This window comes from Varanus komodoensis, unplaced genomic scaffold (assembly GCF_004798865.1).
Source record: "Varanus komodoensis strain SLA01 unplaced genomic scaffold, ASM479886v1 scaffold1, whole genome shotgun sequence".
In the NCBI taxonomy this organism is placed as follows: domain Eukaryota; kingdom Metazoa; phylum Chordata; class Lepidosauria; order Squamata; family Varanidae; genus Varanus; species Varanus komodoensis.
Genome location: NW_025335268.1, coordinates 129,578,743 through 129,590,359, shown reverse-complemented (window position 1 = coordinate 129,590,359; position 11,617 = coordinate 129,578,743).

The following is an 11,617-nucleotide window of genomic DNA, read 5'->3' as shown; positions in this document are numbered from 1 at the left end:
TAATCCTGGATCTCCAGTTGTTCTTGGACTACAATTAAATCATCTTTGTCTCTTGACCACACTGGACAGGGATGATAGCAACTGTAGGACAATTTGCAGACCTAAGGACTGGAAAGGCTTCTTCTCAACCGTGGGTTGCAAGTGTAGGTTTGTCTGTTTTGCAGTTATTCCTCCCTCAAGATCCCAGTCACTGTACTCACAGGGCTGCACTCTTTTTTTTAAGTCCTCTAGTGTGAGCTTCTCTATGGTGTGGATCTCACAGAATAGCTGCTGACAGAGAAAGCGCTAAAGTCCCCACCCCCTGCCCCCATACAGCCTATTAGTTCTGTGCAGCTTTGCATCATTCAGTTTGCCACATGCTCTATCTGACCCACTGTGCTTTTAACAGTGTATATGCATCTTTTCTTACTTTGCTCAGAAATCAAACTAGAAGAGCAATTATAGAAGCAGACTCAAAGACAATTAAACCAAATAGATATTTCTATATTATGGATCAATAAAACACTTTGATGAAAATGAAGAAAGAAAAAGGAGAACCCTGAAATTATTAAGCACATACACTTGACCAATGGTGTCCACTCAACAAGCCCAAAAATGATTGTGGTCCTTGTTATTTATGAAAATACAGCCTATTAGAGTCAAGCCAATGGAAATTGGTCACCTAAAGCATCAAACTACCAACTGTATTCCTGGTAAGGAAGATTGCTTCCTCTGCACACGCACAGGCATGTCCCTGTCATTTATTTATCAAACATTACTTTATTTTGAGAGAGAGAGAGAGAGAGAGAACAAACAGAATGATCTTCAAGTTGGGTATGTTCACCATAGCTCAATCACATGTCCTACCTTTACAGAGGACAGCTACCTATTCAAAGGTCTGTCAAAGGACAGCCTGTTTGAAAGCACCTCCTATTGGATGGGTGCTTCAGTGCAAGGCCACTTAAAATATAAAGAACCATATGAAGGGGACCAGGAAGGGTCTTGACATTGCCCTCCTTCCCTCCCTTAGCATCTGGACTGCAGACTGAGCAGGAACACAGGGTCACTTGGCCACAGCCTTGCTCCCTATGGCAAGATGCATTGTCCTTCTGTTTAATTTTTTTTCAAAACTTGCTTCCATCCATGTGAATCTACATATGTACATTTTATGCAAATATGTGTCTTCTGTTTCCCTCTTTGATTCATTTCCTCTTCTTTGGTAATACACATGAATGAGTGGCCAAACTATTTCAGCAAAGCCATTCCCTCTTCAGAAACAGAACTCTGCTGAGCAGCTGGTTGCCTAGATGGGATATTTAAGTCATAATTGGCTTTAATTAGCTTTCATACCAGTCAGTAACACCCTTTACCTACAGGTCAGATACTCAGACAGGTGTGAAAACCATCCTTCCTTTGAAGAGCAACAGAGACATTTGCTCTAATCGAATTCTGCCATTTTCAGTGAGGAACAGAAGAGAGGGGCAAACACATTAGCACCTCTACTGAAAAAACCAATGCAGAGTAATCTCTGGCCAATGAGGCTTAATTACTGCTATCCCTGCAAGTGCCATAGAAGGATTTCGCTGCAGTCCTCTTGCCAGTGATCCTGTGTGTGATCAGTCCTGCTGAGTGCTTTTTATTCAGTTGGGTAGGGCATAGGGATTTGTAAGTGATGGACAGGTTAATTGTAATGTGATTTTTCCATGCCCTGGCTCAGGAATTTATCAAATCACCATTGATATTGTCATATACCGGAGTAAAGCTGAAGCTTTCATGTGTTTACTCTCCCAGCTTCCCTGTCAGACGGGTCAGAGAAACTGTCTCCAGGTACAGCGTAGGGGAAATTTTTCAGACTGGGCCACAGGTTCAATGCTGAAGGTCAGTGGCTCCCCTTGGGCAAGTCATTTTCAGCCTTGCCAAGGTTGTTGAGAAAATAAAGGACAATCCCCGAGTGTTGGTTTTCAAAAAAGAAACATGCAATTGTCTGAAATATTTTAGACTTAAGAAGGTGACCAGGAAGCAGAACAGAAAAATAAGCCCATACAAAATTGCCCAGATGCTAAGCCTAAATAAGGAAAAATAAAGAAATATCTTGAGGAACCTTGACAGTGCACAAATTTATCATAGCATAAGCTTTCATGGACTAGAGTCCATTGCATCAAATGTGGCAGAATCACATGGCAGTCCAGTGTTTACATGTTTACAATGTAAAATCCATGTTTACACAGAAGCAATGCCAATTATATTCAGTAAGGTTTACTTATCGACATTTGAATTGGATTGTGCTTGGATTATTATGAGGAAATGTGTGTTACATAGGCCGTGATATATTGGAAAGCTTCGGACCAGCATGCTTTCCCTTCACTACATGCAGAGCACTTATTGTCTGTCTTTTCCAGTGTTGACTGGATATGGCAATCATTTGGATTTCCCCAAATTCTCCCAAACTTTGCATCCTTCTGTGATATTGTGGGAAATTCAGAAGGTAGCTTGATGCAGCTGACAACCCCGCTTGGTGCATTGCCACTGCTGGGGCCTATTGACAAAGGAGAAGATCCTCTAGGAGACATTGTCTTGCACCTTTTCAAACCTAGAAGCAGCCCCAGTATTCCTGGAACCCTCATGTACGCTGCCTTGAGTCCTATGATGGAAGGAGGGTAGGTTATAAATACAATCATCTGAAAAAAGAGATGAAGTTCTGTGGTGAACTCCGTGGGAAGATTTCCGGATGGGTAGCTATCTTTGCCGTTACTGCTGCAACAGACTAACCAGTCTGCACAATCACGGTGATAAGAAGCCACAGTGGTTTCTTTCTGCCCACCCATGAGGCACTCACATGCTGCATGGCTTGCCTAATCACCCTGCTGGGGTGACCGGGGGTGGTTTGCTGGAAGCCACCCCTGCCACATGCCTTGCCGGGTTCAAGTGACATGGCAAACTATGTACCACTAGGCTAGTTAGGCAAGTTGCATGGTGTGCAGCCAGCTTCCATGGGGACATGGAGAAACCATGTGACTGCTTTTCTTTGTCTTTACGCAAACCTAGCCTTTGAGACTTGAACAAACTCAGACTTACAGATTTATGGCGACATAAGCATTTATGGGCAGAACTCATTTCTTCCAAATATATGAAGTCTTGCTGTTGTTGCTGTTGATTCCTCAAAGGGTGCTAAGGTAGCACACAGGTTCTCTTCCTCTTTATCTGCACAACAACCCTGAGAAGTAGGTTAGACTAGTGATGATGACTGACCTCTGATCCTTCCGCAAGCCTTATGAATGGAGATTTGAACCCAGATCTCCTCAATCCTAGTACGCACTCTCTAACCAGTGCACTATACAATATTATTTTCACCCAGTGGATACATTCAACAGTGACACGGGTATAATGGGGTGAAATGGTACCTTGCAGCTAAAAGGCAATGAGATGTAAGTGGTGGGCTTTTTGACATTTCAAATGGTATAAGATAAATGCAATTCCCATGTTGATTGTTGCAGCAAACAGAAAAGAATCCTGTGGCATCTTAAAGACTAACACATTCAATCTGTCATAAGCTTCAGTGGATACAGACTACTCATCAGAAGTGTGCAGTATTAACCTTTAATTGGCAGATCTATGCACATAATGGGACGGTCTATAAAGGCTTTAAATGATTACATAAAATAAGGGGGAAATGTGGCCAGTGGGAAGTGAAATGCAAAAGAGTACAGATAGTGATGATTATCTAAACAGTTGCCACACACAAAAAGTTGCTGGGTGGTAATGCAAATATGACTGCAAAGGAGAGCTGGTCAATCTATGGAGAGCTGCGATAAAACTACCAGCAGCCTTTGCCGTATTCAAACCGTAAGAATTGAATCTCCATTTTGTATGGCAGCAACTCGTACCTTTCAAGGAAAGCACACTTTCTCTTGCTTTGCCTTAATATCTGTAGTAGAACAAAGAAATATTATCTCTACAGAGGCTTAAACAAACAGAAACAAACTTCCTGATAAATTGGAGTTCCACAATTGCATGCTGGGGTCTCTCTTGAAAGGTGACTTTCAGGTCAGCAACAACTGTCATCTGAGACCAAAAATGTTTTGCTGGCTTTTGATGTGGCTTTTCTGATGTTAGGTTTGTTTATTCATTTATTCTTTTGTTTAGAGATTGGCTTGCTTCTTTATTTTCACTGTGCTAATCTTGTGCTTATTTGAACCTTACACAAAAATGTAACGGGAATACTGGGTTCAAGACAACAGAATAACCCACACTCATGGGTTAATTATGGGTTGGGTGTGGATTGTTGTTGAACCATGGGTTGTTCTTGAAGTGTGAGTTGTCATGGTGCTTGAATCCAGCCAAGATAAAGTATGGGAAACAACATCCAGGTCACAACCCCACAAGAAATCACAAGTCGTCATCATTAAAAAAGAAACTACATGTGTGTTAGTACAGCTGGGTTCAGAAAATATTATAACCAGCATCTGAACAAGGATCCATGGTTCAACAAGAGATGATCTTGCTTTCCTGGCCATTTTAGCTTCATAATTTAACTTCTCTCCTCTTTATATCCAGGTGCAACACTTTATGCTTTTGCGTAAAGCATATTGCAACAGCTTATGGCCACAAACAAAACAGCTGTTAGTCTTTAAAAGACCACAAGCCATCTTTGTTTGTTTTTATATGGAAAAAGATAACAGTGATCTCATCCATGATCTCATCTGGTTCCACATTTTTGCATAATTATCTTAGAGTTGGTGACAAGAGTGGTTATTTCTCCTATATTTTTGTCCTTATCAGCAAATGTTGAACACTATTTCCCCTGTGAGATAGAGATCACAGGATGAGATAAATGAACATTTAAATATACAAATTCGCACCTACAGCAGTGTATTGGAAATGACCCATTCCCATGGTGAGTCATCTCAAAAACCATTCAGCTGCATCTCCAAGGATAGGCAACATTAAATACTACTTAGCATGAAAGGAGTCACAAAGCAACTGTGTTTACTTTTAGCTTCATTGGATAGAACTTCAGTGAAACCCTTGAATTTTTTTACAGAACAGGAAACTGAGGCAGTATCTTATGCTCCCTATACCACTAATGTCTCTATCATTCTTTTTCTTCTTATCATTCAGATAAGATCTGGCAAACACTGCCTCTCCTAAACTAAGACATGCTTGGAGATCATTTTGCAAGACATTTTTAAACACTGCATAATAATAAACAATTTTGAAACCTTTTGTATTACCTTTGTTCATGCATGTCATTGTTAAGCACTTAAAAGATTTGGGGGAACAGCCCCACACTACACAACTCTCCATAGATCTGCATGTGCCAATTTGTATGTATATATCTCAATTTGGGGATAGGAACCGCGTGGATTTATATACATTTCACAGCAGGCAAAGGCAGCTAATTACATTTTGATCCAAATAATCTCAAATAAAATGAATTATTTAATTATTTTTCACCCTGCCCCAAACCCATGAAAAAGCCTCTCCCCACCCCAGCTTAACTGCCATTCAGGGAGAATTTTTCCTTTGGCACCAATGGACATTCAGAACAGATCTGGTACCCCGAGAAATGGATTTGGGGCCAAAGCCCCTTGAGCCCAGGTTTAACAATGGCCCTGATGAGTGTCACTCATTTTTAAATGACAGTAACATAGAACATAGAAACAGAGTGAGTCAGAAGGGGTCTTCAGGGCCATCTAGTCTGACCCCCAGCTCCAGCCGGCTCTGCTCATGACATGCCCACCATGTGCTTGTCTAGACTACCTTTGAACAATCTCACCGATGGGGCCTCAACAACCTCCTGTGGAAGCCCATTCCACACCCTCAGGGTCCTAACTGTCAGGAAGTGCTTCCTGACATCTAAATGGAACCTTGGTTCCTCGAGCTTTGCTCTGTTGGAGGGCATCCTGCCTTCCTCTGCAGGGGAGAACAGATCTCTACCCACCTCTGTGTGACATCCCCTCACATACCTGTATGTTGCCAACAGATCCCCTCTGAGTCTCCTCTCCTCCAGGCTGAAGAGACTCAGTTCCCTCAGTTTCGCTTCATATGGCATACTCTGCAAACCGGCCACCAACCTTGTGGCCCTACGCTGCACTAACTCTAACCTGGCTATAGCCTTCCTGTAATGAGGGGCCCAAAACTGAACACAATACTCCAGTTGCGGGCGCACCAGAGTCGTGTAGAGTGGTAGTAATACCTCTCTCGATCTAGAAGCCACACTTCTGGCTATGCAACCAAGGGTGGCATTCGCCCTCTTGACCACCGCATCACACTGCTGACTCATGTTTAGCCTGCAGTCAAGCAGCAACCGAGGTCCCTTTCACAAGTGCTGCTCTCCAGCCACTTGTCCCCTAACCTGTACTTATTCCTATGCCCCAAGGGCAAGACCTTGCACTGATCCACATTGAACACCATCCTGTTGTCTCCTGCCCACTCCCACAGTCTGTCCAGATCCTTTTGGATCTGGAGTACAGGCTCCACGACAGCCTGTCCCTGCATTTAGTGCAGGTTCTGTCTTCTGAGACAGACAAGTCTGGTCTGCTCTCACTTATGGCGTAGCTGTCTGCAGGTTTCAGAAGACCTTGGACAGTACACTACAATGGTCCGGTCCTCTACCAATGGGGCCAGTAGGCTAACCTAGCTATGCATCAGTGCTGCACTTAACAGCTAGGCCTAGCCACGCTTTTACATTTCTACAGGGTGATGCAGTTAAGGAAGCCTTGTAGGACATTAAAAGAATAACTAGTGCTGCCTGGATGGCTAGGCCAATAAAAAGAAACCATTAAGGCAGGCTCAGGGCAGGCATCTGCTGTGGCCCCTGCCAGGGTGCTGGGGCCTAGATGGTTGCCTAGGAATGCCAGGTATTGGTACTGGCCCTGCCTTAAGAAGGAGCACAAGCAGCTCCCTCTTAAAGTGCAATGAGAAAGTGGGTGTTTCATGGGGAGGAACTGAGTCAAAGCATCTTTTGGATTAGGAAATGCCAGCATGCTCCTGAGAAAATGGCCCTTCTGTGTTTCCTTGCAGCCATTGTAAGACTTTGGAAGAAAATACACTCATAGGGGTATAATTCTAGAATTTGGCAAAGCATGTTGGCATTCCAAAAGGAATGCCTTCTTGATAACTTCCCAGAATCCATGTTGCTGGACTACATTTACTAAGCCAATTGCATGATCAGACAAAAAATTGTGCAAGCTTTTTAGATCCCTATATCTCTTTGTTAGGCGAAAAGTAATAAAATGCAGATCAGAGAAGGGGAGGAGGGAAAAGAGTGACTAGATGGTGAAGTCCATTTGACCCAGTTTCCCTGCTCATAATATGATTAACAATGTGTGGTATCTTGATAATCCCACTGGGCAGATTTCCTAATTACCTTCACTGGTACAGTTTGCTATTGTCCAAATCTGGGTGGCATGGCTTGTTGGGGCAATGCAGGCAGCAATCTTCAAATAATCCAGCAACAGCCCTTGGAATATTTGAGGGTTACTGTCACCTCAAACAAGCCAAGCCACTCAGGTTCAGACAACACAGCAAGCTGCATCATGATAGTAATTAGGGAAATCTGACCAGCATGTGACTGCCATGCATGGTGCCGTTGACCAGCCACTGTGACTGGCTAGTCATGCCACAATTGTGTGAACTGGGCCGCAGTCTGCAAGCTCAGGCTTGTGGCAAGGTGTGAGGTGTGAGGTTGAGTCAGTCAGCTGATGGCTGCAAGAAGGTCCTGCTGGTTATGCAGGGAAAAAGAGGAGCATGTTGGCTTCTCTATCACCTCAAGTATAGCTTTATAGTGCAGGGGGATTGCAGGAACATAGATGCATGTTCTGCAACTATGGAACAAGTAGACACCTCAGATTTTGACAGGCTTCTCTAGTATACACGTTCCTTATTTCAGTTCCAAAAGATCCAAAATATGTCTTATTTCTGGAAAGTTCATGTGGCAAATCAGTGTGGTTCACCAAGAAAGGGGTTTAAACCACCTGCTTTGGATTTAAATCTTTTGTTTGGTCCCCTGTTTAATGTCAACGCAATGCCACTGAAATGTTTGTTTGTTTCAGCAGGTCATTGGCGCGTACATTGTTTGATTATGTTTTTCTTGTCTGTCTTTTCTGTGCAGTTTGAGATGTTTAAAAACTCCATTCTGTCTTCTTGTTTTGTTAACTGTTGCTTCTATAGGATGTGCTAATGGGAAAAGTGAGATAGAAATGTTCATCACTGATAAAAAAAGAAAATCAATATTTCCCATCAATGGAAGAGACAGATTTGGAATCAGGCTATGTGAGGTTTGCGACTGTCTTTTCTGAACTCTCTCTGTGATGCCAGTGTGGCATGGCAGGTCGCAGGATGTACAGGGAACCAGGAAGATCTGGGTTCTAGTGCCCGCTTAGCTGTAAAGCTCACTGGCTGATGCTGGGCCTGGTACCCACAGAATTGTGAGAATAAAATGGACTGGAGAAGGTCTATGCAAGCTGCCTCAGGTTCCTTGAGGGGAAAAAAGCTGAATATTAATGCAACGTAATGATAATTATGACCTTAAAGAAGCAAGAATCCCACCCCTCCCAATCTACCAGTTATCAGCTAGAGCCTTGTGTATAGTTGGGAGGATGGAAGATGATCTATTTGTGTACAAAAATAACAAAAGAAGAGACTATATATATATATATATATATATATATATATATATATGATATTTTCCATAGATTCCCCATAAGCAAAATAAGGAAAACACCATGCATATTTTTAGTATCAAAAGAGGTAAGGTAATGTGGCATTTAACATACACTGCACAAGCAAATGTGTTTAAAACAGCCAAATAGCTGATAACTTCTTAACTAGTTAAAATAACCCATCTACTTTGCACACCAGCAAATGGCTCCCAATGGAACACAGGACAGAATGCCCAAAGGCAGCAATCAGGGAGGGAGATTGTCACAGAATTAGGAGATATGGGCATGCAAGAGTTAAATCAGAAAGCAACCTTCTTCATTCCTCACATTCCCTCTGCCCATACAGTACTGCATGACCTCCCACTGTTATAAAGCCCTCAAATTGCTCTTGATAAGAATCAAGGGCTGAGGAGAAGATGGAGTGTTAGTTACTGTCTGACATTCCCCTACCTATTGTGAGTTTGCAGTAGGTCCTGAAGATTCTGTTTCCTTCATGGTGAAAGCTAAGAGTTCCTTATAATGGAGGGGTCTGTATGCACATCAGTCAAAAAAATAATAATAAAAGAAAAGCTACCCAGAGGGAGGAAAAGTCTAAACCCTTGGTTTCTTATTCCGTCTCATGTTCTTCTGTTTTATATTTCCTTGCTTGGACTGTCTTATCAAATGGTCTCCTGCAAAAGATCAAATACACAAGGCAACCAGAGAATGCGACATGGAATGCGTTGTAGCCACATCAAAGAGGGCAATTAAACAGTTGTGTCGGAGGCTTAGGAGCCCATCATGCTACAATGGCCTCCTGGTGCACAGGAATTCATCAAATATAAACACTCTGGCAAAGGTGAGACATTTGTTTTCATAGCAGGGAGCTTTAGCATATCATAGCAATAACTTAAGAGCTGGGGCAGGGTGGGGGGAACTGCCAGAGGCTGATCCCAGTGATCTCATCATCATTAATGTGGCTGGGGAGCTAAATTATGAGCATTAGATGAGACCGTCTATGCTAGCCTTTCCAACATAGCACCCTTCATGTTTTAGACTCCAGTTCCCAGTATTACATTGGCCATACTGGCTCTTGTTTTTTTTTTAAATCAAGTTTTATTATTTTCTCTATAGATCCAAAAACTAAAACAACAGTTATTCAGGACATTGGACATACTGGGTCGAGACCTCACTCTTTTTTTTTTTTTTTTACATTCAACAACCATATTCAATTCTATGCATAGTCCTGTTTCTCTAACCAATGATAGAAAATATGCTAAGTTTGATAGAAGTATGTATCTTCCTTCTCCTTCAGAGACAAAGTCAATCTGTCCATCTCTGTGCAATCTAAAATCTTTTTAAAATCAGTTCTTCACTAGGTGGCTCTTCGCTTCTCCAATGATGGGCAAATGCAACCCTCGCTGCAGTAGTTATATGTAAAGTCAAATATATAGCTTGCTTATTGAGGTCATCAGGGATAATACCTAATAGAAAGACTTCGGGTTTAAATGTTAACAGTCTGTGCAGCATTTCCTCAAGCCATTTGTGCATTATGACTCAATATTTTTTTGCCTTAACACAAGTCCACCACAAATGATAGAAAGTATCAGGTTTGTGTTTACATTTCCAACATCTATTTGACATATTTGGAAACATTTTTGCTAATCTATTTGGTGATAAATACCATCTATAAAGCATTTTATAAAGGTTTTCTTTATATGAAGTTGCTAGGGTTATCTTAATATTTCTTTCCCACAGCTTTTGCCATTTCTCATACTGGCTCTTGTTGATGGAAGTTGGAGTCCAAATCATCCGGAGGAAACCAGGTTGGAGAGAGACTGCTGCATATTCTTAGCATCTAGTACTTAGAACTGAAGACCTGGAGTGCGCCCTTTGGTAGATGGTACATGGCATTCCCCAGGAACCGTTCCATAATCTCAGCTGAATGTGAGAAAAGCCGACAGGAAACAGGAAATTCCCCTCTGGCACGCTCAAGTACAAGGACGGATACCTACGGTAATCCTCCCTAGATATAGATGACACAGTTTTCCATGAATTCTTTAGACCTTGTTTGACTCCAGCTGCCTGGCTGATGATCAGCATTTCATCCTATGAGAGTGCAAGATGTTCTGCCCTCTCAGCGAATTTCGCATGGCTCCGTTAAGTGACATACTTTGGGGGCATTTTTGTCATCCATTCAGAAGGCAAGACCCTCCAACTGCCAGCTTCATCACTGAAGAAGTGCTTCTCCCTCTCCCCCTCCTGCCACAACCACCCCCAATTAAAAGTGGTTGTATCTTGATTACAGATGCCTTATGTTGATGATAAACTAACTCTGCACCAGTTTAGTAGCACTAAGGCTTCATTTTCAAACTTCGCCTCTCAGCAAATGAGGCTCTAGTATTTACAGGTTCAAATGAGGATAGGGACATGGCATTCAGCTTTCTGAGTTGCCGGGCACAATTAGGTAGCTGGATAACTACATGCCCTCATTTGGGCAGACAAGAAAGGCATGCACAGAATTGTGCCTGCCAAGACTGGAAGCACAAGAGAAGTTGAATTCTGTCATGGAATCTCAAATAATGCACACGTTCAGTCTGTGTCTGCCTATCTAGTACATTTCTGCCATGCTTGGTAACAATGACAATAGCAATTATTTCTCATCCTCCAGATAATGTTGAAGATTCAGATAACACAAGCATGATTATTCATAATAATCCAAAATGCATAAATCTTGCAATTTGTATATGTGAATATTGTAAACTGGGCATTTAATAACAAAACAGATGTGTTCTTAAATTAAACACATTTGAGTTAAGTACTGATTTGTATAGACGAGCTCCTAAATTGCAGTCTGTTCCCCCATGCCTTCTTCTTGAAAATGTGCATGTGTTATGTGTGAAACATTCATTCTGGATATTCATTATGGATAAAGAGTACTAAGCATTGCAACAAAGGTGGTGGTTGATCATTATCTCTAAATTCTACTGGATTGG